The sequence below is a fragment of the Periplaneta americana genome, chromosome 6 (assembly GCF_040183065.1).
Source record: "Periplaneta americana isolate PAMFEO1 chromosome 6, P.americana_PAMFEO1_priV1, whole genome shotgun sequence".
Taxonomy (NCBI): Eukaryota; Metazoa; Arthropoda; class Insecta; order Blattodea; family Blattidae; genus Periplaneta; species Periplaneta americana.
Window position 1 is genome coordinate 18318424 of NC_091122.1, and position 27273 is coordinate 18345696.

The 27273-nt window shown below is 37.0% G+C and overlaps 1 protein-coding gene and 1 non-coding gene across 2 annotated transcripts in view; both read left to right on the forward strand.

Moving 5' to 3' along the window:
* LOC138701077 (uncharacterized) overlaps nt 1-27273 on the forward strand; it is a 296991-nt gene that overhangs the window by 108391 nt on the left and 161327 nt on the right. The window lies entirely within an intron of this gene.
* TRNAY-AUA (transfer RNA tyrosine (anticodon AUA)) lies at nt 8766-8838 on the forward strand. Its single transcript has one exon. It is a non-coding gene; the product is annotated as a tRNA-Tyr (tRNA).

Genomic DNA, 27273 nt, shown 5'->3' on the forward strand with positions numbered 1-27273 from the left:
GTATTATTTATATAACATATTGCAGTAATAACATCCGCATCTGGAATCTTGTTTTTTTTTTCACGGCTTCCTTAATGTTACTTGTATCAGGAATACAATAGCTTTCGTGGAGTAGTAGACTTTACTTAATTTTTGCAAATATTTAAAAACAATAATTAACATTGCAATTTAGGTGAAATTGCAGTGGTAAGTTTCCAATTTATAGGCTAATTATTACTATGTTAAACGTCTCTAAAAATAATATGTTAAAAGCCTAAAGCAGTAAAATGAATGTCGCGCTTAAGCGGTAAGAAGAGGGAAATTGTTATGTGTGTTACGTTGAGAATACTGAATGTGGTATTTCACACTTACCGCGTATTGGTTCTGTGCGGAAAACAAGCAAATACGCACGATCTCGCACAAAATACATATTGAAACAATGACAAAAATAGGAAAGTCATACATAAATATAAAAATTGGTGATTGCGAGATGGTATTTGGCGAGATGAGGCCTAGGATTCGACATAGATTACCTGACATTTGGCTTATGGTTGGGGAAAACCTAGGAAAAAACCCAACCAGGTAATCAAAGTGGGAATCGAACCCGCGCCCGAGCTCAACTCTGGATCGGCAGGCAAGCGCCTTAGCCGACTGAGCTACACCGGTGGCTAATAAAATGGTGGACCATGTAACATCTACGATGAAGTTACGGCTTACCAGATGCCAACCAGTATCGTACAAGATTTCAGTGTGGTCTATGCCTATAAACTTTGCATCACGATTTCAAAGCTCTCAGCACCTTCGCGCTGCCCTGCCCTCGTTTGTGGCTGTCAGCGAGACAGACGGGGCTATCAGCGCGTTGATCTGAGTCAAGTAATGAGACAGGCGTAATGTCTGAGCGTCTAACACAATTGTCTTCTTGAGAAGCGACTCTGATCTTTAGATCTAGACCGATCCAGTTCTGGAACAGAGAGCTGACAATTACAACACAGTGACTTCATCATGATGGACCTCCCAATGTTTTTATACAGTATAGGTCTATACTTCGTGCCACCGGTAGATCCTGTCAGATTAGTAACGAGAAAAAGAAAGTTGGAATTGAAAGAGTTTATTTCCACTTAATTAACCGCGGTCAATTGACTTTGTCTTTAACGAAACCTTCCAACGGAAGCCACTTAAGAAAACTTGTTTCCAATTTCGAAAAAAAATGCTGTCTGATGATGAACAGATATCCTAACTTTGTAAAATGTACGAAATCAGAAGTCTAAACCTTCGTTGTTATACGTGAGTGATTAATTTTACAGCAGTCCCGCTTTGTCTGATTACATATTGTTTTTTCCGAGGTTTTCTCCAACTGTAAGGCTAATGTCGGTTAAATCCATGACGAATCCTTGAACTCATAATTTTCAGCGATGCTAGACAACCGTGCAGTTGATACAACATTGTTAAATAACGGATGTAAAAAGTCGATAAGAGATTCAAAGGAAATTCCAACGATTGTATGAAACGTCTCTACTCCAATTCCCTTGTTCTCCTTGTATTCCTATTCTCTTCCCTTTGTTCTCCTTGTCTTCCCCTTATTTTCTTTGCATTCCCTTTGTTTCTTTTGTATTTACATTGTCTTGCCCTTGTCCTAATTGTCTTCCCCATGTTCTCCTTGTATTTCCCTTGTTTTCACTGTAATCCCATTGTTCTCCTTGTCTTCCCCCTATTTTCCTCGTCTTTTCCTTGTTCTCATTGTCTTTCCTTGCTTTCCATGCATTTCTCTTGTTCTCCCTGTTGTACTCTTGTTCTCTTTCCATTCCCCTTGTTCTCCTTCCATTCTCCATGTTCTCCATGTATTCTTCTCGTCCTTCTAGTCTTTCCCCTGTTCTCCTTGTTTCCCCTCGTTTTCGTCTTCTACCTGTCCTCCTTGCCTCCCCCTTGTTTTCCTTGTCTTTCTCTTATTCCCTATACTCCTTTTGTATTTCGCTTGCTACTCTTCTTGATAGGTGATCGCATTCATACGTAGTTATAGCCTATGTAAAGAAATGCAGCATAGTGAAGGTAATGCACAGACCTGTAGATTTTTTTAATGTGGAACTTTCCAGTGGGAAAAGTTTCAACTCGTCTGACTCCGAAAATTCTGGTGTAGTAGAAGTCACAACACTAAAGTAGCGTTCTCGAGTCACGTGACATTAAAAAATTATTTTGTGCGAGATCGTGCATATTTGCTTGTTTTCCGCACAGAACCAATACGCGGTAAGTGTGAAATACCACATTCAGTATTCCCAACGTAACACACATAACAATTTCCTTCTTCTTACCGCTTAAGCGCCACATTCATTTTACTGTTTTAGGCTTTTAACATATTATTTTTAGAGACGTTTAACATAGTAATAATTATAAATTGGAAACTTACCACTGCAATTTCACCTAAATTGCACTGTTAATTATTGTTTTTAAATATTTGCAAAAAATAAGTAAAGTCTACTACTCCACGAAACTTATTGCATTCCTGATACAAGTAACATTAATGAAGCCGTTAAAAAGCAACAAGATTCCAGATGCCGATGTTATTACTGCAATATGTTATATAAATAATATTGTTAAAATATTAAAATGAAAAGTAAATCATTACATAACCTTACCGTTTGTTTTAAGTTCGCATTTATAGACTGGGGGAAAAAAAAGACAGACGTATATCACGGCCTGCTGGAGTATAGCAAACACAGAAAACATTTTATAGCAACAATGTTGAAGAAAGATATTTTGGTTTTCCGAAGTTGCCGTCATTAAACAGAAACCAACATGGAGATTTCATTGCAACTAATTAGAAATTCGTCTTTCAGGTATGTAATAAACGATCTTCGCACAAAATAATGTACGATACACTAGCGGTATGTTTGTTTTCATGTTCTCGGAAATTAAAAAAGCTCAACTACGTTTCGCTTTTTCAATCTTTTCCTCGACCATGAAAACGTCAACATACCGCTCTTGTAACGTATATTACTATTGCATTTCATTTTCACTTTAATTACTACACTAATCTACTGACTAGCCCACACGATTGTAAGACCTTACGTTTCTTTGCGTGAGACCTTAAAACTTTAGATAGATATGTGTGCAGATACATGAATTTAACATTGGCTTGTGGACCTTATGGTTCTACAAAACCTGACATATATAACCTTTCAGCTGTCATAAGTCATAAAATTGTTTGCAATTGAAAATACTTTCATTCTGCACATTGTGTCGAGGGCCCCGCAGCTGTGACCGGTCAATCTCCTCGGCGGGCGTTGGCACTGCGACCCATGACAATGGGATGTTTGGATCTTGTCACTGTGTCCGATGCACGGGGGCAGATTGTTCCGCGAAGGTCGTGCACCAAACAAAGTCGAGTGATGCATGAGCACATGGCTTGTTTGCACGTCCATCAAGTCAGAGATAGATGGCGGCTTCTAAGCAAAGGGGCTAGGATTCGATACGAGAGCAGATTCTGTAGAATTTTCAGTGGAAAAGATTGTTGTAGAGGAAGTTTCTCTTAGGCCCGGTTTTATAAATACTGTATGTTAAACCAAATTAAACTTAACCGAGAGTTTAACTCAACACTTCGTATTACAGAGTCTCGGTTAAGTTAAACCGTAGTGGAATACAATTGGTATTACTGCTAGGAAAGAAAAGAATATGATCGCAGCTGTTAATTATATTATTGATTTAAAATAGCCGATGCTCGTGGAGAATCATCATTAAGAAACATTATTTGTTTTTCGACAACAGAGAGAAAAAAACCTGTAGAGGACTAACACCGCCTACTTCAATATGTTTGTCAGACTGTCAGCTCGTCAACGTTTCGTGGCTATGTATAGACTCCGTCATCATGAAAAAAGGCAGGAAAAGCGGGAACTAGTCCTGGTCACAAAACATTTCATGTATGAACAGATAGCACACGGTCTAAATGCCCAAAAACCACGTATCACTTCATTTCCGCCGCTGCTTTATTCTTTGTTTTGTTAGTGATAATCATAATCATAATCATAATAATACTTGTTTTCTCGTAATTACATGGCTTGACATGTTTTTTCAGTCATCTAAATCAAATTACCATTCTCAAAATCCACTTGTTTCGCATGTTTTAGTCCTCTGATCCATATAAACCCAATTCATATCCTCGTAGCCTGCCTCTGTCATTTGCACTGTGATGGTTTTTTTAACTACAACGTTTAACTCCTGTCATATTTCTATTTCCAGGTCAGTACAACTACGATCAAGGAAGCAGTCACATTCAGTTCGAGTTGCCTGGTAACTGAATCGCTTTTATGCTCAGAGTAAACTTCTGTAAGTAACCAAACTTAACCCATACGTAGTTGTAAGCTTTTTCATGGAATTACTAGTGTTTCCTCATAAACAATATAGCAAAACTTTCCATACTCGGAACTTCAGTTCGCTGGGAGACAGTAGTAATGAGTAGGGAACGGATTTCCTAGTTCCGTACCTATTTTGTTTGCTACGATCTAGACGTATGTAATTCAGATATATGTACGTTGCATGTACACAATATCCCCGTCTCAAAATTCTATAGGACCTAAAATGCCTAAATTAACCATAAACTCCTATAGGCCTAATGCTCAAAATATGTTTGTGCCTGAAAAACGTCATTTCAGTATTTTGTGTGTATCTAAAATAAAAGTGCCGGTACTAAATTCTGTGTGATGTATCTTGTCTCACTGTGAAAAGAGAGAGAAAGGAGATATGTCTTACTTCGTCTGTATTGTTACGGCGATAGGGGGAGTGGAGCGATGCCGTCCATCCATCCAGTGGCGGAAGGGATTAGTTGATACATTCTATATCACAAAATAAACTAACAAAATATCTCTCTTCGGACTGTGTAGTTCCGTCACTGAGCTTGTCTTTCAAGAAACTGAGTTCCGGTAGCCTATACAATAACAAGGTTTTGAAAGGAATCCTGAAAATTTACAACCCTCCTATAATCTCCACCCTCATTTGAAGGGACTTGGTTTTATTGCTATTGAGACAAGATAAACCTTACCAGGTATAATACCAAACTAGCTACAAAAATGCTATTAAAACTATCTTACAAACACTGGTCTGGCAAGTTCGTCCCATATTGGTCTTAGAAAGGGAGACGGGACTCGAACCCGAGTTTTCAGCGCTACGTGCTCACGCCTTATCCACTAAGCCACACTGGATTGGAGCCCCGATGCCGGATTGAATCTTTCTCAGTTTAAGTTCTCCTTCTGTGTTGAGTTTGATGGTCATGGAGATCATGATCGTCATGATGACGAAATCTTTGTCAATAATCACCATTTCCATGGGTCTTAGTAATAGCAAAACCGCAGTCATCTTACGATATTGTTTGGGTATAATACAATTAGGCCTTTCGCCGGCGCATCATGTGTATCATGAATAGCCTACACATTTTCGCACAATACCGGATTTGACATTAAAAAATTGTTTCCCTGTTAAGCTGAAGCGGTACAAATGTCTGTTGAGAATGACAGACCGCTCACTGACCTCTTCGATTGTTTCTGATCGCTCGTGCTTGTTAACGGTGCTGTCCGTGTTATCCCCTCGGCTCGCCCCGATATCGCTGCCAATCTTACGAGCATTACACGTCACACTAGCGGTCCAGGCGGCGCTCAGTCAGCCCGCAGCTTCTCTCCTAACAACTCGGTTATCCGCAGTATTGTCATTACATCCTTCATAGCAGTAACATCTTGACACCGACTTCAAAAATCGTTTGCACTATAATAGCATCAGCAGCAACAGCATAATAGTAAAAGCGGCAGTAGTAGTAACAGTAATATTAGTAATAGACTTAATAGATAATAATAGCAGCAACAGCAGCGTCAGCAAGAAGTATGATGACTGATAATGTTTAACTTCACCATCAGATATTTATTGGAGGAAAATTCGTTCCGGCACCGGGAATCGAACCCAGGACCTGCGCACTGAGCGCTCTTTCCATCTGAGTTATGCCGATACCCGACTCACGGTGCCGGACGAACTTTCTTCCTTTGTATCGTAAGTATCTCCAATAATGGATATCTACATGTTGACTACATAATTATAGTCTTCATTATTCAATGAGGACGATGAGGTCTCATATATGAATGTATATTCACCATCAGAATATTCGTCTTCACTACTTGTAACTAGTTAGTTAACGAAGCTGTATCAACTACGAGGTTATTTAATGTGCATGCAACAAAACGAGGTGATATTTGACGAGATTAGCCCTAGGATTAGCTATGGATTACCTGGCGTTCGTCTTAAAGTTGAAGAAAACCCCGACCAGATATTGAAGCCCAAGTGAAATTCGAACCCATGCACGAACGTAGCCGGGTTCATTAGGCAAAAGAACTATCGCCTGGGCTACGTCGGTTGTATGCTCACTATCAGAATTTTCATTTTCAATATAAGAATCGTAATTTTCACTCTTACGAGTATAGGTCTATCAGAATCTTTAACATCAAAATCGGAGTCTTTATTCTTACCATCAGAATCTTTATCACAGCATCAGAATCTACATTCTTACCAACAGAATCTTTACCACAGCATCAGAATCTTCATCCTTACCATCAAAATCTCCATCCTCAGCATCAGAATCTTAATTTTCACGATAAGAATCTTCAGTATCAGAATTTCCATTTTCATCATCGCAATCTTCATACTGAGCATCAGAATCTTCATCTTCATCCTCAACACCAGAATCATTTTTACTATCAGAATCTTGATTCTCACATCACAATCTTCAACTTTACCATCACTATCAGAATGTCATCTCTACCTCAGAATCTACATGCTTAGCATCAAATTCATCATTGGTCACCACCATACTCTTCATTCTCAGTATCAGAATCACCTTCACCATCAGCATCTTCATCCTCAGGATCAGAATCCATTTTCACCATTAGAATCTTCATATTCGCTATCAGAATTTACATACTTAGCATCAGAATCTTCATATTCATCATTAGAATCTCCAACTTCATCATAATAATCTACATAAGTAAAATCAGAATCATCTTCATCATCAGGATCTTCATCGTCGTCAACAGAATCTTCACCTTTCATCATCAGAAACTTCATATTCATCATTAGAATCTTCAATTTCACCATAAGAAGCTACATAAGTAAAATCAGAATCATCTTCATCATCAGGATCATCATCGTCGTCAACAGAATCTTCACCTTTCATCATCAGAATCATCATCGTCAGCATCAGGATCTTCAACTTCACCATCATAAATTACACTTCACCATGAGAATGTACATGCTCAGCATCAGAATCTTATCTTCACCATCAGAATCTTCATTCTCGGCATCAGAATCTTTATTTGTTCCATCAGAATCTTCATTCTCAGCATCGAAATCTTCATTTTCATCAAGAGAATCGTTATCCTTAGTATCAACATTTCATATTCACATTATAATTTACATCCTTAGCAGCAGAATCATTATTTTCGTCATTACAACCGTTTCACTACCAGGACTGACTTCATCAGAATCTTCCTCACGGTTAAAATCATCCTTACCACCAAAATTTATTTTCACCAATACAAACTCTTTTTGCTATCAGACTCCTTCCCACTATCAGAATCTTCACAATCAAAATCTTCAACTTCTTCACCGGATGCATCTTGTCTGATGGGTGATGTTTGTCTTTATGACAAACACGCGACAATATATTTGCACACAACTTCGAACTCGCGACCCCTGTGACTTAACGAGACACAAGAACAACAATAATAATAAATACCAGTAATAATGAACACAAAGAGTGGGCATTCACGTTTTGAAGTGCTTTATGGGTTTAATGAACCCTGACCCCACCTTGTGGGTCCCCGCTGGGCCCCATTGTTCGCAAGATAAATAGATCAGGTCTGTTGAGCATGAATGCGTCTCTAATGCACAGCACAGTAGCTGCCGCCATTAGCATCTCTAGTTGAAAAACATCGAACCGTGGGCTTTGAATAATGTGTAACACGGGGCACTGAATAGCATTCGTTTAGCTCAAAACTTCATAGTTATATGATTTATTCTGTTCTACACCGTCAAAGACGCACCGTTAGACAAACGCTAGTACATGGGCTTTCATGTGGGAGGCTGTGGTTCGTGTACTATAGAGACAAAGTGAAATTCGTAGTGAGCGCTTTGGTTGCAATCATTCCATGATTTCTCTACGCTTATAGTCGCAAAAGCGAAGAAAAACTCTTGGCCACACTATGTTGTCAAAAGATAAACTATACGGCATTCCTAAAGAGGAGCATTCCCTAATTTGGAATCCACGAATGGGATCTCAGATTTGGAACTCTCCTGTCATTCAGCAAGTCCAACTATACTATAGGATCAGCAGCTAAGAGAGACACGTAGGCTATGGATTTGGAGATGTATGAAAAGTGGACCCTTTTAATGACAAAATATAGTGTATTATGTTATTTATTAATTTGTCATACAGAATAATATCTGTAATCTTGACAATTAATATTTGAGGAGAAAAATTCGCTCCTCAAATATTAATTGTCAAGATTACAGATATTATTCTGTATGACAAATTAATAAATACATATTCTCATAGCTAGCAGTGCATATGTCTGTATAGATTATTGTGCACTGAACTGCAGAATCCCGGCCAAATAAATCACTCAGCTGAGTGCGCTCCTAGTATAATGGCAGTTGACATTGGACATATACGTCAACATAGGCCTATATGCTTAACATGGAGTCAGGCCATAAAGGGAAACATTGAAGAAGGAGAATTCGATCCGGTGCTGTGGATTGAATTCGGCGTAGCTCAGTGGTCAGAGCGCTTGGTACATAGAACCAAGGACCCGGGTTCGATCCCCGGCGCCGGAGTGAATTTTTCTCCTCAAATATTAAAATATAGTGTAGTAATATAGGCCTACATATTTATATTCCAAAAGTTCTCCTATGATTAAATTTATTGTAAATAAATCGCAATAACACTTTTTTTTTAATTTGACAGAGGATTTAAGATTGCGTGAAACGTCTATAAAGTGATAATAGTACATTATGCAACGAGCCTATAATGATAGCAATTAAGAAGCGAGTATGGATGTTTATGAAACGAGCGCAAGCGAGTTTCATAATTTTCATACGAGCTTCTTAATTACCATTATAGGCGAGTTTCATACGACTTTTTATGCTCGACCATATTTCTAACTTGAAATTATTCAGATGTATACATTTTATTTGTATCTGACAAGATCAGAAGTGACCTTGTTCTAGGTCGTGAATTGTGAGATGTGCGCAGACGCGAAAGTATTGATTTTTTCCCGAGGAACAATAATGTCATTGACCTTGATGTAATCCCGTTAAACTTGATATAACCTTGATTATTAAATTCAACATTGAAAAACGATATGACAAATTGAATTTATTTGAATATTATTTACAATTAACGCTATAGTAACAGAACATAACCTTCTGCGACAGTATTGGATTTCCAGCCTCCGTGACTTTTCGCTAATTCTCTTTCGATTGCATATCCGAGAATAATCGATACTTGCGGTTTTATAACGGTACAAAGCTGACTTGTCATTGGCTGAACACCTGTAAGCTGAGTTGTCATTGGCTGAACACCTGACCTTTAATGAGTAGGTGTACTTTAATGACATGCATTAAAGGACTGCTACCAGGTGTATAATTACTACATTTCGGCATGGTCGAGCATAAAATACATTATGTACTTTCTTTAAAACTGTAATGTGTTTTATTTGATATTTATGTATACACATAACCCATATATCCAATATTTCCTAGAGTATTTTTGGAAAATTCTGAAATATAGTAGTAGTAGTAGTTTACTGACATTTCTGGCTTTGAGCCAGAAGCCGTTTTAGGGTCTTATACGCGCAGGACGCCCTCTCCAGCCATTGTACATAAATACTAATAATAATAATAATATATATATATATATATATACATATGAGATTATTTCTGGCATAAGTGCCAGTAGATGTATGAGTGCAGTGATTGATTTCTTTTATTTCGGTGTAGGCCTAATTTGTTAATTTGCGATATTTGTAAGGGGCTATAGTAGGTCTGAAATATATGTGGAAGAAGTTGAAGGACGTTGCCCATTTCATTTAGGGCTTACCCTGACGTTTATCTTAGAAAAAAAACTCGGAAAATCACAGGCAGGATGAGTATCCTGTAGAAAACCTCGAGACACATTAAATACAGAATGGATCAAGATGGACTACGTGAAAAACCACGAGACACGAAGTTCATGTTAAACTTACGTTTCCACGGTACCACGAGTGATGTTAGAGTAAACCTTTCATGTCAAAACATTACAATTTTTCTCTCTTGTAGCTCGAACATTGATATTTTATGTGAAAATGCCTGTTTTGAACAGTAGTCAAAATAAATTTTTTTCTAAGTATCTGGATTTTATTCTTGCTTCAGTTTTTTTTACAAGAAACGTGTTTTAGTACACGAGAACTATTATATCATTTCAACCTCCACACAGCTATTGTATCCTAAACATCTCCTACCCACAGTACTGTTTACACTGTACAACAATACAGCTTTGTGTCTATTATTCTCTGTGCAACTGTAATGAGTTGTGTAAGTGAAGCTCAGCATGGGAAATATATGCGTAATTATGTTTCTGAAGGGGTTCAGCGGCAAATAATAAATGTACTATCAGTATAACGGTATGTAGGCCTACCTACAGCTATATCAAGGGAATTTTTTAATATTTAACTGCATAATCTAATAAAACAGTACAATTTATAAATGGAGTCAAATATCTTAATTTTTTGGATTCTAAGACTAAAAAGTACCGACGTTAGTGTATTCTTAGAATTCCGCGTCTCAGCAACACCCTGTATATGGAAAGAGAATTCGGTTGCGATGTTGGCGCAAGTGATTTTACGGTCGAGCGATAAGAAAACACGCGTCTGATCGGGGTCCAGCTGCTGGGATACGAGCTAAGAACACAGAAACAATAACTCGCTTGTGTCCGAGATCAGCTGCATGCAGATAAAATTCAGCAAAACTCGTTTTTGCGGCGGTTCTGCTAACAAATGGCTGCATTGTGTGGCCCATTCTGACAGTTGAAAAAATCGAAAACTTGCTCCCATTTGTCGACCAATAATTATGTCTGTTTTTCTGTGGGGGGGGGGGGGGAGTTAGCGATCATTCTGCGAGATGTCTTGATCATACAAGTGATTCTTATTTTGCACCTGCCTGTCAGCATAGTTAAGACGCAGTTCGATACATCCAGGTGCGCTGAGGGTTTACTGCGTCATTTAAATTCAGACGTTGGACACTTGGTACAAAAGTGACAAAACATGTCTTTGCGTTCAATCACTCCTTTCCCACCTTCAAAAAATTAGTTTCACATAGTTGACGCATGCTTTCTCAATACACTTTTCACGCGTTTCACAACAATTCAAGTCATATATAATTTGCAAATTTATATTTTAGGCAGTCATTCCTAAAATTAGGCATTTTAACTGCAAAAAAAAAGCGATTTATATGTTGACTACTATTCGGTAACTTTCGAAAAGTATTTTAGGGTCGTATTCATAGACGAGACTTTGGACCAGAGTTGTCTTTGGAAAGTACAAAGTCGCCATTTTCCTATTCACAGTCGACACTTTGACGAAAGTAAACTTCGATCGTGACTTTACTTCGAAGTCGCCGAAAATCTAGACTTAGACTGTGACTTTCGTTCGTGGACAAAAGAAAAATGGCTGATATTTGGGAAATTGTTTTATTTGCCGAGAAGATTGATAACATCCAGGAAATTATTGAAGCTCCTCATGTTTCTCTGCCTATTATTAGACATGTGCAAAACTCTATTGAATTTTATAGATATAATTAATTCAAATCAAGATACAGATTTGAAAAATAGACCGTATTAAATAATATTCACATGTTTCAACATGCACTGATGAATAATAGAAAAAAAAAAAGGATTACCTGTTCCATTAATAATACTCTCATTTCACTTCGATATTGCTCTATGGATATAAGGATTAATGGTTTGCTATTGATTTTGTGTATTTAATTGATTCTTTATAAGTCTTCACCAGTTCTAGTAGCATGTCTCTTTCATAATCTGTCATTGGTGGCATCTTCTTATCTTTCACGTCTTCACAATTATTTTACATTGAAATAATTAAAAAATGCTGCAAAAATCGCTTAACGTCTGCCGATGTTCAATTGTTTACTGATTTGAGACTCAAATGATGGCTTTTATTGCGGCAATGCCTACTCTACTTCAGCTATGCATTAATTTAATTCGTTTAGAAGGCCATGATTGTGATTGCCAACATTAGAACAAGATCGTCAAATCTCGACTTACCAAAGTCAAAGTCAAATTCTTAGAAGTGGTGTCTATGAATAGGATTATTAACAAAGTTAAACTTTACTACGAAAGTTGACTTTGGGAAGTCTTCAGTCAAAGTCTCGTTCATGAATACGACTCTTAGACATTAGTGCCAGAAGTATTTTAACGCTGACTTTCAACTGTTTGCGCCGATTGTCAATTGTTTCCCCACCAGTTTTTACACGACAGCAATCGCAACCGATCAATAAAGCGACTCAAACAGTGTCAATCCCATTTTTAAAAATGACTGTTTTTGGTAGAAACTTACATAAATATCTTCAGCAACTATTTTATTGGTAATTATATGAAACAATTAAAGATTAAATGTAATTATAAAAAAACAGCCCGCACTAGCGTTTCAAACAATGCCAGTCCCACTTTAAAAATGACTGTTTTTGGCTAAGAAATTCTTCAGCAACTATTTTATTGGTAACTGTGTCAAACAAACTAAGGCTTAAATGTAATAATTAAAAATTAGATCGCACTAAGGTTTGAACAGGGGATCTTCGGATCTGTGTCGAATGCTCTACCACTGAGTTATAGTAACGAGTAGTTTTAGTGTAATAAAGTTTCAGCATTAAATGAAGGGAATACAAACAAACTCAAATGTAACACCTGCAACAACTTCTACATAGGACAGACAGGCAGATCATTTCAAACACGTTACAAAGAACACATCACAGCCATAACAAAACTACAAAACACCTCCACATATGCAGAACACATCTCAAATGCCAACCACACCTACAGAGACATCAAAACAGACATGGAAATACTGCACATCCAACCAAAAAGCCAGAAACTCAACACACTAGAACAATATGAAATATACAGACACACGAAAACACACCCCAATGATATTCTCAACACACAGCTCAATTTCAAACACATACACTCTTTGACTCTACACAACGAACGCACCCTCACAGGAAACAAGAGGCGCCAAAACCAACAACGACCAGTTCTGAAGATGACCCAAAATAGGTCGAAACATGTTAACAAGATACGTTAAAATTTAACAGAAGAAAGTTCTTATCATACATATTCCGAAGTGATACAGTGTTAAAAGTTGTGTAATCAAGATGACAAATTATTTATGAGAATAGCACAGCAGGCTATTATACACAGAATTACTGTGTGCTACTAAAATTAATAAAAATATATTGTATTCTTCATTTAATTTCTACGTTGCTAACAAAAAAAAAAAAACAAAACAATAACTACAAAGATCTGAATCACAGAAACATCTTAATATTAGGCCTACTTCATGTCAAAGCCACCTGTATTTACGGTAGCTCTATTTAGACTTCACACTGAAACGAATTTTTACTCTCGTGCGCGGTTTTCAACCGGGCCCTGTACCCTCATTTTCGAAATAACATATGCCAGCCATAATTATGAGACTCGATGGGAGATGTAAGCGAAGAACATTTGGACAACGTGCCGTGGAGAAACTTGTGTAGTGAGGACGGAAGCGTGTTACTGGCTCAATAACGGACAGCTTTCTTTCCATATCATCTCTAAATTAAGCGTGGAAGATGGCTGGTGCGCGGCAGCGTGCTTCCTGCTTGGGATAGGCCCCCACAATGCGAGGAAGGATGCTCCTATCTGCGCCCTCATCAGAGAAAGTCCGCCGCGACTGTGAAATAAATCTAACACCTCGCCTCTGACTTCGGCGCCTCGACCTGGTTAGGTAACAGTGCATTTAAATCTTTGTTTTTCAACCAGTGGCACGAGTACCGTTGATGCACTATTAACCGAGCGACCATCGTCTGATCGGTCATTATCCGGATGCGAATCACCAATACAGTTGTGGTCAGCTGACACGTTGGCTCGCAGGCAGTTGGCTGCCGATGGCGTTATGTTCGTGGTAAACGTTCTCACGTCAAGTTTTAATGTAACGTAATCAGCAGCTTATGAAATGTTATTAAAAAGCATGACCATCACACAAACAGAAAATATTATTAAATCTGTCCAAAAAGTGATAGGGCTGCTGCATGGTAAGATCTGCGAGGTCTTACTAATCGGCTTTGCTTTAATCGGAGTCCGCCACTGATCTTGGCTCCCGAAATTTATCCATTCACGAGAGTGGATGAATGACTGGGTGGATGGATGGATGGATGGATGGATGGATGGATAGATAGATGGATCGATGAATTGATGGATGGATCGATGAATGGATAAATGGATGGATGGATGGATGATTGAGTGGAGGGAAAGATGAACGAACGAATGAATAACTGGATGGATGGATGGATGGATAGATAGATGGATCGATGGAAGGATGGGTGGATGATTGAGTAGAGCGAAAAATGAATGGATGAACGAATGAATGAATGCATAACTGGATGGATGGGTGGGTGGGTGAGTGAGTGAATGAGTGGAGGAATGAATGAATGAATGAATGAATGCATAACTGGATGGATGGGTGGGTGGGTGAGTGAGTGAGTGGAGGAATGAATGAATGAATGAATGAACGAACGAACGAACGAATGAATGAATGCATAACTGGTTGGATGGGTGGGTGGGTGAGTGATTGAGTGGAGGAATGAATGAATGAATGAATGCATAATTGGATGGATGGGTGGGTGGGTGAGTGAGTGATTGAGTGGAGGAATGAATGAATGAATGAACGAACGAATGAATGAATGCATAACTGGATGGATGGGTGGGTGGGTGGGTGAGTGAGTGATTGAGTGGAGGAATGAATGAATGAATGAATGAATGAATGAATGAATGAATGAACGAACGAATGAATGAATGCATAACTGGATGGATGGGTGGGTGGGTGAGTGAGTGAGTGGAGGAATGAATGAATGAATGAATGAATGAATGAACGAACGAACGAATGAATGAATGCATAACTGGTTGGATGGGTGGGTGGGTGAGTGATTGAGTGGAGGAATGAATGAATGAATGAACGAACGAATGAATGAATGCATAACTGGATGGATGGGTGGGTGGGTGGGTGAGTGAGTGAGTGATTGAGTGGAGGAATGAATGAATGAATGAATGAATGAATGAATGAATGAATGAACGAACGAATGAATGAATGCATAACTGGATGGATGGGTGGGTGGGTGAGTGAGTGATTGAGTGGAGGAATGAATTAATGAATGAATGAATGAACGAACGAATGAATGAATGCATAACTGGATGGATGGGTGGGTGGGTGGGTGAGTGAGTGATTGAGTGGAGGAATGAATGAATGAATGAATGAATGAATGAATGCATAACTGGATGAATGGGTGGGTGGGTGAGTGAGTGAGTGATTGAGTGGAGGAATGAATGAATGAATGAATGAATGAATGCATAACTGGATGGATGGGTGGGTGGGTGAGTGAGTGATTGAGTGGAGGAATGAATGAATGAATGAATGAATGAACGAACGAATGAATGCATAACTGGATGGATGGATGGGTGGGTGGGTGAGTGAGTGATTGAGTGGAGGAATGAATGAATGAATGAACGAATGAATGAATGCATAACTGGATGGATGGGTGGGTGGGTGAGTGAGTGATTGAGTGGAGGAATGAATGAATGAATGAATGAACGAACGAATGAATGCATAACTGGATGGATGGATGGGTGGGTGGGTGAGTGAGTGATTGAGTGGAGGAATGAATGAATGAATGAATGAATGAATGAATGAATGAATGAATGAATGAATGAATGAATGAACGAACGAATGAATGCATAACTGGATGGATGGATGGGTGGGTGGGTGAGTGAGTGATTGAGTAGAGGAATGAATGAATGAATGAATGAATGAATGAATGAATGAACGAATGACTAGATTGATAGATGGACCCTATTCTAGATCCTAGATCCTCAAAAATATCTTGGGTAAGTTATAGCCGGGCATCGGACCCGGGACCTCATTTTTCGTAGGCATGATAACCACTATACAAAGAAAGCACTCTGATTTATTGGTATTGTCGACTGGGGCAGTGTTTCTAAATATGTAAGAAAGCCAATGGAATTACAACAAAAGAGAATAATCAAAATTTGCCTCAAAGCTCTAATTTATTGATCATCCTACTAAATTTCTTTATTCGAAATTTAACGTTCTCAAGTTGGAGTAGATATACATTATTAACATTCTTTCATAAGAACAAGACAATTTTCAACATATATTGGCATACGCCTAATTATAATAAGAGAAGGAACATATTATTTCATATCGCAGAGACAAATATGAACGTAAAACGTGGCTTCAACTATGGCTTAAAACTATGTAAGTTCATTTCTCGATATCCTGATTAATAAAATATAAGTACTGTGAAATTGGAACTTATAATTAAGGAAATTAATAAGAACAATCAACACAGGAGTACATAACTAATTATTGCTTAATATTAATTTCATTTATGCCTATTTATGAACATCAGTTACGAACTCTAACAATTGTAGCTAATTAATTACTTATTTTATCATAATATATTGTTTGTAAAAGTAAAGGAAGTCCCGTCACATGCCATGAGGACACTTGGGGGGGGAGCCCCATGCTTTCCGTGACCTTGACTAAAATCAGATGTTGTGATCGGCACCACGCTCCGACCATCTTTTACCCCGGGAAGATTCGACACTCAATTTGATAGTAGGTTGAGCGAGCCTGGGGGCCATTCTGAGAGTTTAACAAAAAGAAAATATATCACCTGTGATCGAACTCCGGGCCTTTCAGTCCGTAGCCAGCTGCTCTATATTATTTTATTTTTATTATTTAAATTTGTTTACTTTTTCTTTTTCTTTCTTCCTATTTAGAATGGAATACTTAATCCCGAGCACGAGCGTTGCTCATACGGAGATAAATTTATTTTATTTAATTATGTTTTAATATTTAATACGTTCAATATTGTTTAACGTAACCTATTTAATAGTTTTTGTATTTTATTCGTTTGTTTTAATATAAATTAAATATTGCTCGTAATATCTCAATATTGCTTGTCAAATACTGTGGAGATAAAATAAATAAATAAAATATTTATATACACGTCAACATATATATGCCTAACTTGGAGTCAGACCACAAAGGGAAACATCGAAGGAGGAGAGTTCGGTCCGGTGCTGTGGATTGAATTCGGCGTAGCTCAGTGGTCAGAGCGCTTGGTACGTAGAACCAAGGACCCGGGTTCGATCCCCGGCGCCGGAGCGAATTTTTCTCCGAAAATATTAAGTGTAAATAAATAAAAGGTAAAAATAGAAATAATAGTAGTAAAAAGTTTAAGAAACAATAGCACGTCCTAACGGACTAGTAACTAACAATAACACAGGAAACTGACACTAACGCTAGGAAATCAGAGGGCAACCACCGAAGTAGCTGCAGTTGGAAATCTTGATTGAGACGTGGTGAATAGCCTACAGCCACAGTCTAGTATATACAGCCACGAAGCTTAATACTTACTAAATATGCAAACATAGACAGTTGAAATATGCATCCATAGATAGTTGCTAACCACCAGGGTCGCTACTATCGCCTTATCACAGACTCTTTCCCTAGCAGACCATAAAATGTACTGTACTTTCGATATCGTGTTCTTTTGAAAAAATTAACACCTTCCTTCCGCTATTGAAATATGAAATACATAAGGTTTATATATTATTTTCATAAAATATATACTATATTCTATAAACTCACCTTCCTGGATCTTTCGGAAGAAGGATAACTCTAATCTATTTTTCTTACAATTTATAGTAAGTACTACAAACGTCTCCTTGTCCCATATTATTATTCAAATTATTGTATTTTAGCCATTTACAGTTATTACAACCGATAACGAACATTTCACAGTTTACATAGCTTTTCACAAAAATGCGAAATACTGCACAGTCAATGCTTTTTCGATCTAGACCAGGCCGTAATGTTTGTTCGGGTTTTCTATTTCAGTGTATGGAGCTTTAATGTGAAGAGAATTTTACATGTTAACATACTCTGTTCGCGTCAACATTTCAAGTTTAGAATGGAAGCTATTTTGAGGTTCAATAAAAACGAATTTATATTGTGATTTTAATTTAGCACATCTACCTTCCTTAATTGTAGGCAGAAAATTTACCATACCACTCCTATGAAATTAGTGTACGTACGATTGTGTTACTTCGTCTCTTAGGTAGTAGATAAATACAATAATTCAGTACTCAATTGTAGTATTAAAATACAGACAAATAGAATGTGACGCTTCATTATGCTTAATTATAATGTATGATTGCGAATTTAGGAATATAAGTTAAATATAGTAAACATAACCTATAATTTCCATATGAATGGCAAGGCATTGGAGATCACTAAATTTAGACAGAAAGGGGCAACTGGTACAGTAAACATAACCTATAATTTCAACATATCTAAATATCCGTGCGGTGCAATTCAAAATTATTAAATCTTGCATAAATGAATGTACAAGAATTTTGCAATATTTAATCGAAATAAAGGCAGGTATTACACATACGAACAACGTAATTTCCACACCATAAATAATATTACATCTTAACTCGCAAGTGAATTATGTCTGAAGTGTCTCATATTCATTGTTTTAAATTTTATTAATGGAATTACACTACATTTTAGAGAAACATATGTTACTGTTTATGCATTCCAATTAATTTATATCGTTGAAACGCCGCCCTTAGTGATCGGGTTAAGCGAGTTACATGGTCTGCCTTACGGCCTGTATTAGATCACGATGGCTGTGGCACAGTCTATTGTTCCTAGTACTCACAGCGCTCCAAGCGGATAGCGACTATCGCGAGATTTGCAAAAAAATCATCCCAAGCTTCGTGACTGTATATAGTAGACTGTGCTACAGCCGATCCATATTAAATTCTCGGTGTGAAGTCACTGTACGCGGCCGTCGCTGGGTATTGGCCTTTCCCACGGCCGGCCGCGTTATCTTGTTTGTTCTGCAGGTGCACTTCCTAGTTCCCCCGCTCAGATAATTTTGGAGTGCTACTCGGGTGGGCGTGTGCCGCGCGGCGGATTGACCCACATCGCTTCTCAGGCGAATTAAACTCTGTTTCGCGCTCCCACACGCATCATTTTCGCACAGCGGCTTAAATGCCTGCGTGGGCTTCCCCCTCAATGTTCGCACTGTTTTCGCCTTTAATGTTTGTGCAAAATATGGCTCATACAACTACGCAGTTGCGTGACAAAGATTTCATACACTTACTTTACTTACTTACTTACTTACTTACTTACTTACTTACTTACTTACTTATACTTGGCTCGAAAACATGACGACCTTCCCTCATCCCCTTCACCATTTAACTGCAGGCACGCGCAAGGGATAAACCCTTAGCTGAGTTGCCAATTCTTGAAGTCATTGTCATATGCAAAAGTTTTACAAACGTGTTCCGTGAAACCGAGATTTTCAGCGATACCATGATCTTTGTAATATACGTTAATTTATAATTACTAAAGCAAAATCGGTATAAAAATTAACAAACTTACTTACAAAAATGTGTACTTATATTTCCACTAATGTTTTTCCCGAATAATAAACAAAAATATTCAAAATTATATAATGTGTAAAAGGCTTATGTTATTCAAGTTTCATATTTAACTAAAGATTTTGCGCGGGTAAAATTTTCGGAAACTTTGATCATAGAATAGTAATTTATATTTCTGTTTACTCTCGTGTGCTATACAATATTTTATCCATTACTGGTGTCTAAATTTAATTCAAATTGTATGCCATTTTTTGTGATGTGTTGTTTGTGAAGAAGCTATAAATTAAAGAATATGAATTCTGTTGTTGCTAGTGTATTGGTTGCTATGGAGAGAGTAACTTAAAATTTTAATTCAATGCTATGAGTTAACTTTTAAGTCACTGCTATGAATAAAGTCATTGTTAGGTTGCTAAGGACGGTGAAATAAAGACGAGTTTAGATACCAGTTGTGAATAAATTCCTTGTGCATCCTTTCTTTCATAACACAAAAATCATACCAAACCACAAAATAACACACTTATTTCTCTGCTAGTTTAGTTGCCTGATGTCGATGCAAATTTTCTGTAAGCCTAAGAAATGTTATAAGATGCGAAATGCGAATTAATTATTTATTAATTAAGAGAATGTGTACAGTTTTTACACCTTAAAAGTCTGTTATATAAAATACAATAAAACATTTAAATTTCTACACCAACTTCTCGTAAAAGAAGCTGTATTAGACCTGAAGTTATGATTTTTAATGTGAGGTGCGGCATTGGTTATAGAGATGTAAGTGGAAAACGGTATGAGTTTTTTTATAACAAACTATATTTCTGAAACCAGTTTCTCTGATAATTCCGAAACTACTGGATGGAACCGAATGAAATTTTTCTGCATTCTTAACACAACGTACAATTCAGGCCAGAATCATGCACCTATAAAATTGACATTTTTAACATTTTGTCTAAAAAAAATAAGCAATAAAACACCTTGAAAGTTTATTACAAATAAATTAAAAGTATAATTAATTTCGTTAGAAACATGTAGATGTATGGAGCTATCTTTAAGCTTCTAAACACACAAAAAAATTATTTAACGACGCTCTATGCACTATTAGGTTATTTAGCGTCGATGGGATTCGTGATAGCGAGATGGTATTTGGCAAGATGAGGCCGAGGATTCTCCATATATTGCCTGACAATCGCCTTACGGTTGGGGAAAACCTCGCAAAAAACCAAACCAGGTAATCAGCCCAATCGGGAATCGAACCAACGCCCGAGCGCAACTCCGAACCGGTAAACGAGCGCCTCAGCCGACTGAGCTATGTCGGTGGCTCACGAAAAAGTTAAACTTTGTTTGAGTTACAAGGAAATAATCAATTTGTGACATAGAAAATAAAAATGGCTATAGTATAGTATGGTCCAGCATCTTCAGGTGAATTAGAAGGCCCTGGCTGCGGATAACCTACTCCACCACTCGTTAACCACGGCCGAAAAAAATCAGACATATCGAAGCGCACAACAGTATGAAACAAGACCTCGACTAATAGCTGAAACGACTGACTGTAAGTGGGTAAAAGCCATCAGGTATTAGAGGCAAAGACAGCTAGATTTGGCAATGCTGGGATCTATTGTATTTCTGCCACGCGGCTAGGGGTTGAGGAATGGATGGGGGCTTATGAGAGTTTAACAGTTCCAAGAAAAGAGGCCGTCATGTTTCCGAGCCAAGTATACTTACTTACTTACTGGCTTTTAAGGAACCCGGAGGTTCATTGCCGCCCTCACATAAGCCCGCCATTGGTCCCTATCCTGAGCAAGATTAATCCAGTCTCTTCCATCATATCCCACCTCCCTCAAATCCATTTTAATATTATCTTCCCACCTACGTCTCGGCCTGCCTTAAGGTCTTTTTCCCTCCGGCCTCCCAACTAACACTCTATATGCATTTCTGGATTCACCCATACGTGCTACATGCCCTGCCCATCTCAAACGTCTGGATTGTATGTTCCTAATTATGTCAGGTGAAGAATACAATGCGTGCAGCTCTGCGTTGTGTAACTTTCTCCATTCTCCTGTAACTTCATCCCTCTTAGCCCCAAATATTTTCCTAAGAACCTTATTCTCAAACACCCTTAATCTCTGTTCCTCCCTCAAAGTGAGAGTCCAAGTTTCACAACCATACACAACAACCGGTAATATAACTGTTTTATAAATTCTAACTTTCAGATTTTTTGACAGAAGACTAGATGACAAAAGCTTCTCAACCGAATAATAACACGCATTTCCCATATTTATTCTGTGTTTAATTTCCTCCCGAGTGTCATTTATATTTGTTACTGTTGCTCCAAGATATTTGAATTTTTCCACCTCTTCGAAAGATAAATCTCCAATTTTTATAGTTCCATTTCGTACAATATTCTGGTCACGAGACATAATCATATACTTAGTCTTTTCGGGATTTACTTCCAACCCCATCGCTTTACTTGCTTCAACTAGAATTTCCGCGTTTTCCGTAATCGTTTGTGGATTTTCCCCTAGCATATTCACGTCATCCGCATAGACAAGAAGCTGATATAACACAATCAACTCCAAACCCTGTCTATTATCCTGAACTTTCCTAATGGCATATTCTAGAGCGAAGTTAAAAAGTAAAGGTGATAGAAAGATTTCACACATCTGCAAGAATTTCTTTTAGAAAAATTATAATGGATCCATACGGTCCCTGTACTGTAATTGCCTGAAACGCTTATGTTCTCTGTTGGTCCTCATTGTGGTATTTAGATTTTTAACGAATTGGTTCGTATTTACAAGGACTGTGAATATGATTGAGAGTGAAATAAATTTGATGTAGTTTATGTTTTGAATTAATGACCATTATTCCTTTATTTATTTACTAGCCGTACCCGTGCGCTCCGCTGCACCTGTTAAGAAATAAATATAAAGTAATTACATAATTAAAATAGGACGTTTGATCCAGGGAACATTCGTGTTTGATAGAAGGATAAATCGTTAATATGTTATTTAATTTAAATTGTATTTAAATAATTAAAATGCGGTCATTTCGGTCCAGAGACAATGACAATTCCTTTAACATGTTTCTTAATTGTTATTACATGCAACCATAGTTTAATGAATATAGACATGTTTTAATGTGTATACTTTATATTACTTGCTATATGTTTCAGAAGTTACTGTAATAACTTTGTAGAATTATGTCCATCTAAAGAAACTACACTTTCCAATGGTGAAATAATAATTAAACAATTAATTAGCTTCCGATATTACTTCATACAACACAGAAACATTCTCTGCAGGCTATGTTTAATAGCTTTCGACTGTTGTTGTCCAAGGCCCCTCATAGACGAAGTCATTTGTTTTTATTTCAGTACAGCGCCTTAGATGGCGTTGTTATTGTAATTTTAAAACTCATTTATCTCATTAAATATCAGTCCTATCAAAATTTTGTATAGAATAAAACTTATCGGAAATTATTTTTAAAGAAACGTTTGTTATGTATGTATGTATGTATTTATTTACACTGCAAGTGGGCAAGCACCCGGTGGCAGTGGTATATACAATATTAACAATACACAGTTAAAATGATAAGCAATACACAATAAAATTTACAATACATAATAAAATTTACAACACATATACAATTTTATACACAATACAATAAGAATACACAATACAATTTAACACAATAATAATAAAACATAAAATAAAACACCTAATTTTACAACAATAATAATTAGGGAGATATTTCAATTTATTTAATTCAAGCCCCCTTATAACCCCCCTTTTAAATAAAGTATTTTGAATGCCATATAGCCTAAAATCTAAGTTACAACGAACTTATTTTATATTCCAATTTTCATATAAATCGGTTCAGCTATTATCGCGTGAAAAGGTAACAAACATCCAGACAAACATACAAACACAAATTAAAAAAAAAAACGATTTTCGGTTTCAGGATGGTTAATTATACATGTTGACACCAATCATTTTTGGAAAATCGAAAATTACCAGAAAAATTTTGGCTACAGATTTATTACTAGTATAGATTGAATATATAATATATATCTCTACAATATTTACAATGGAATTGTCCACACTTGTGCAGTAACGGTTAGCGCGTCTGGCCGCGAAACCAGGTGGCCCGCGTTCGATTCCCGGTCGGGGCAAGTTACCTGGTTGAGGTTTTATCCGGGGTTTTTCCTCAACCCAATAAGAGCAAATGCTGCGTAACTTTCGGTGCTGGACCCCGGACTCATTTCACCGGCAATAACACCTTCATCTCATTCAGACGCTAAATAACCTAAGATGTTGATAAAGCGTCGTAAAACAACCTAATAAAAATAAACAATGGAATTACTATGTTTCATCTGAATTGGTTACTAGAGAACTGTTTGTATGTGTCTATAATAAAAAAAATAAATATATTGCATGCAAGAAAATAAGCCTGTCCTTCTAGCAAACTGCATACAAATGTAAGAGTCTGATCCGTTGCTAAGCAAGTGACGTCAGATGTTGAAACTCGTGGCTAACGAGAAAGACAGGCTGCGGCACGATTCGGAGTCACGTGGTTATCATAGTCGTCATGGCCATCTTGACAATCGCCTAATATAAATACATGTTCAAAGTTCTAAAGGAAACAAAGGAATTGCTATATTAAACTCATGTTAAACATGCATTTATATAATTATAAACTTGTTCAATGTTGGCCATGTTATGACTAAGAATGTGACGTCGCGCCGTAGTCTGTCTTTCTCGTTAGCCACGTTAAAACTTCCGTGATGTTTTATCGGTTTATTCATTTTTTTGCATTTCAACAATGAACATAAACGTTTCACGTTAAAAACAAAATGAAAAAATAACATAATAATCGACGAATAAGTAATGAGACATTCTCTTTTCCCATAATAATAATAATAATAATAATAATAATAATAATAATAATAATAATAATAATAATAATAATAATAATAAACCCCTCTGAGTTTCCGGCTGATACAAGGGGCAATCAATAAGTATCCGGGCTGCCCTGAATGTAGGCAACACACTGGACACAACGGAGAAGTTATCTACTCGTACAACCACGGAGAAGCCTGGACTCTATACTAAATGCCTCACATGAAAGGCAGAAAAGAAGACTAGGCATAAGGGCGTATATGAAGAGATTCCAGGATAAATCGCAATAGGTTCTTGACATGTTTGCACAAAATCACGTGTAGAAGCAGGGTTCTTAAAGACAATCTGACGCTGTTTGACAGACTGACTCAACAGGCATGGAAGCAATGATCTTCAGTGACACGCGCATGTATGATTAACGGTACAATAAATACAAGTGCAGTTCGGAAATATATTGATTGCACTTTGTATGTATTATACATTTATTATCACAAGTATTAGGCAGTAGACCTACATCTCACTTGACGATATGTCAAAGGAAAAAATATAGGCTAATAATTGTTTGTATACATCTCAAGTTTGATTAGTGAAATGTGTTACGAATGTTTTGTTTTTAATGGGGTTCATTTGTGAGTTTTCTTACCACACAAAAACCTAACGCTTAGTTCATGCATAAAATCTGATAGGATTTAACTTTATTTGGCCAAGTGACACTTGCGTCGCTGTTGCATGTTAACCCTAGGTCCGTCCCTGTCGTGGGTACGGAATTGCAGCGGATTATTTTATTGCTGTACGGTAAATGATTGCAAGGACTGGAATCAGATCCAATTTTAGTGCCTACATGGAGGTTGTGAGATTAATCAGGATTTATTGTTTATGCAATAGATGCGCGTGACAGCGGTACAAATTACACCCAGCACGGAAAGCGACGCTGCGTCCGAGTCGTTTGGATTCAAGGTCTTCATATCGCATTCCGGTACACGATATCCGAGTTTACTAAACGAACTCGTATAATATAGGGTTTTCCAAAAGTAACGCATAATTGTAATTAAAATTCAATGAGGAGATTTTTTATAAAAGCTCAGAAAAGTCAAACCTTGTATTTAGAGTGGGTCATTTTTACGGAAACAAAAGATATTCTTACAACTATTACTGTACGAGTTTCGAGAACCTTTTAAAATGCCACGATATAGTTTTTATAATATCAACTGAAAAAAAAAGTAATTTTTAATGCAATATTTCATTTGTTTTGTAGAACTGCACTGTGATTATGGTTACTATGGTAACAATCTTCAATGCTGATACATTTTGTTAGCCCTGTGTTATGATAGCAATTTTATTGATGAAATCAACAAAACAAGATATTCTTAAAAGAAAATCAGAGGATTGAGATTCTAATAATGATAGGATTCGGTGATAGAAGACGTAACTTACACTTTCTAACGAAACTCTCCAAATCTATTTCTCAGTTATAGTGAGTAGAATTGAAGCGAAATTCAGGAAATATGGACATGCCAGAGACGTAAAATAGTTATTTATGATACAAGTTCGTGACAGTTCTTTTTAGGCACGAGTATAAAGTTTGTGAAAAGAGACATCACAAATTTACTTTAAATAAATATTTCAAGTTGAAGAGGTTATAAGATCACGATTTCAAGGTCGTCTAAACTCAGAATCATTAAGAAATAAGTACCCATAGAATTACAATCTCTTTTAGCCTATTCATGATCACAATTTCATGGCCGTCTAAACCAGCCAAATAATCAACAAAGGGGTTATGAAAACTTGACTGCATTATCTTGTTGCAGTGTGTACTACAGATGTAAATTCAGAATAATACGGGCTAAAATGTAAACATAAATGTTAAATTTGTTACAGTACTTATTTGTGTTAATGTAATATTTACGTCATGAAAGGTCGAGGTAATGCATTTATTTCTTACTGAATGACGTTTGAACATTGAATATTGCATTTTCTTCGGCAGTGCGTAAAGTGATTACTTACTTTTTTTACACACTAGTGTTTCAAAGGCTCACTTTACGCACTGATAACAGTGGGTAAAATGCAAGAAAGAAAAAGATCACTTATGGACTTAAGGAGAGAGGATGGTATTTTTGATGAAAAGTGACTAAATTTAAAAAAAAAAATCTTTAAAATACTCTGTGATATGTGTGGATCGCCATTTTTAAACTTCCTGCATTATGGATTTTTAAATCACTCGCCCACTGTTATTCTTGTTTCCGGTAAATTAAATTTTCAAAACAAATTGTTTTCTTTAAAATACCCTTTGATATGTGTGGAATGCATTTCATAACATTTGTGGGCATTTGTGCCCTTATCGGATGTTGAGACGTCATTTTTAACCTTCCTGCGCTATGGATTTTTAAATCACACGCCGCTTTTAACGGTTTCCAGTAACTTCATTTTTTTTGCTACATTGCCAGACAAAATGGATATAATTTCTTAACTATTAAAGATACATGCATGAAATTTAGAACACACATTCTTTAGACTATTAGGAAACTTTTCTCTGTAACAGAATTTTGTTAATTGATTTCATTTTAAAAATACTTCCGTTTGTTTGCAAGAAAGGAA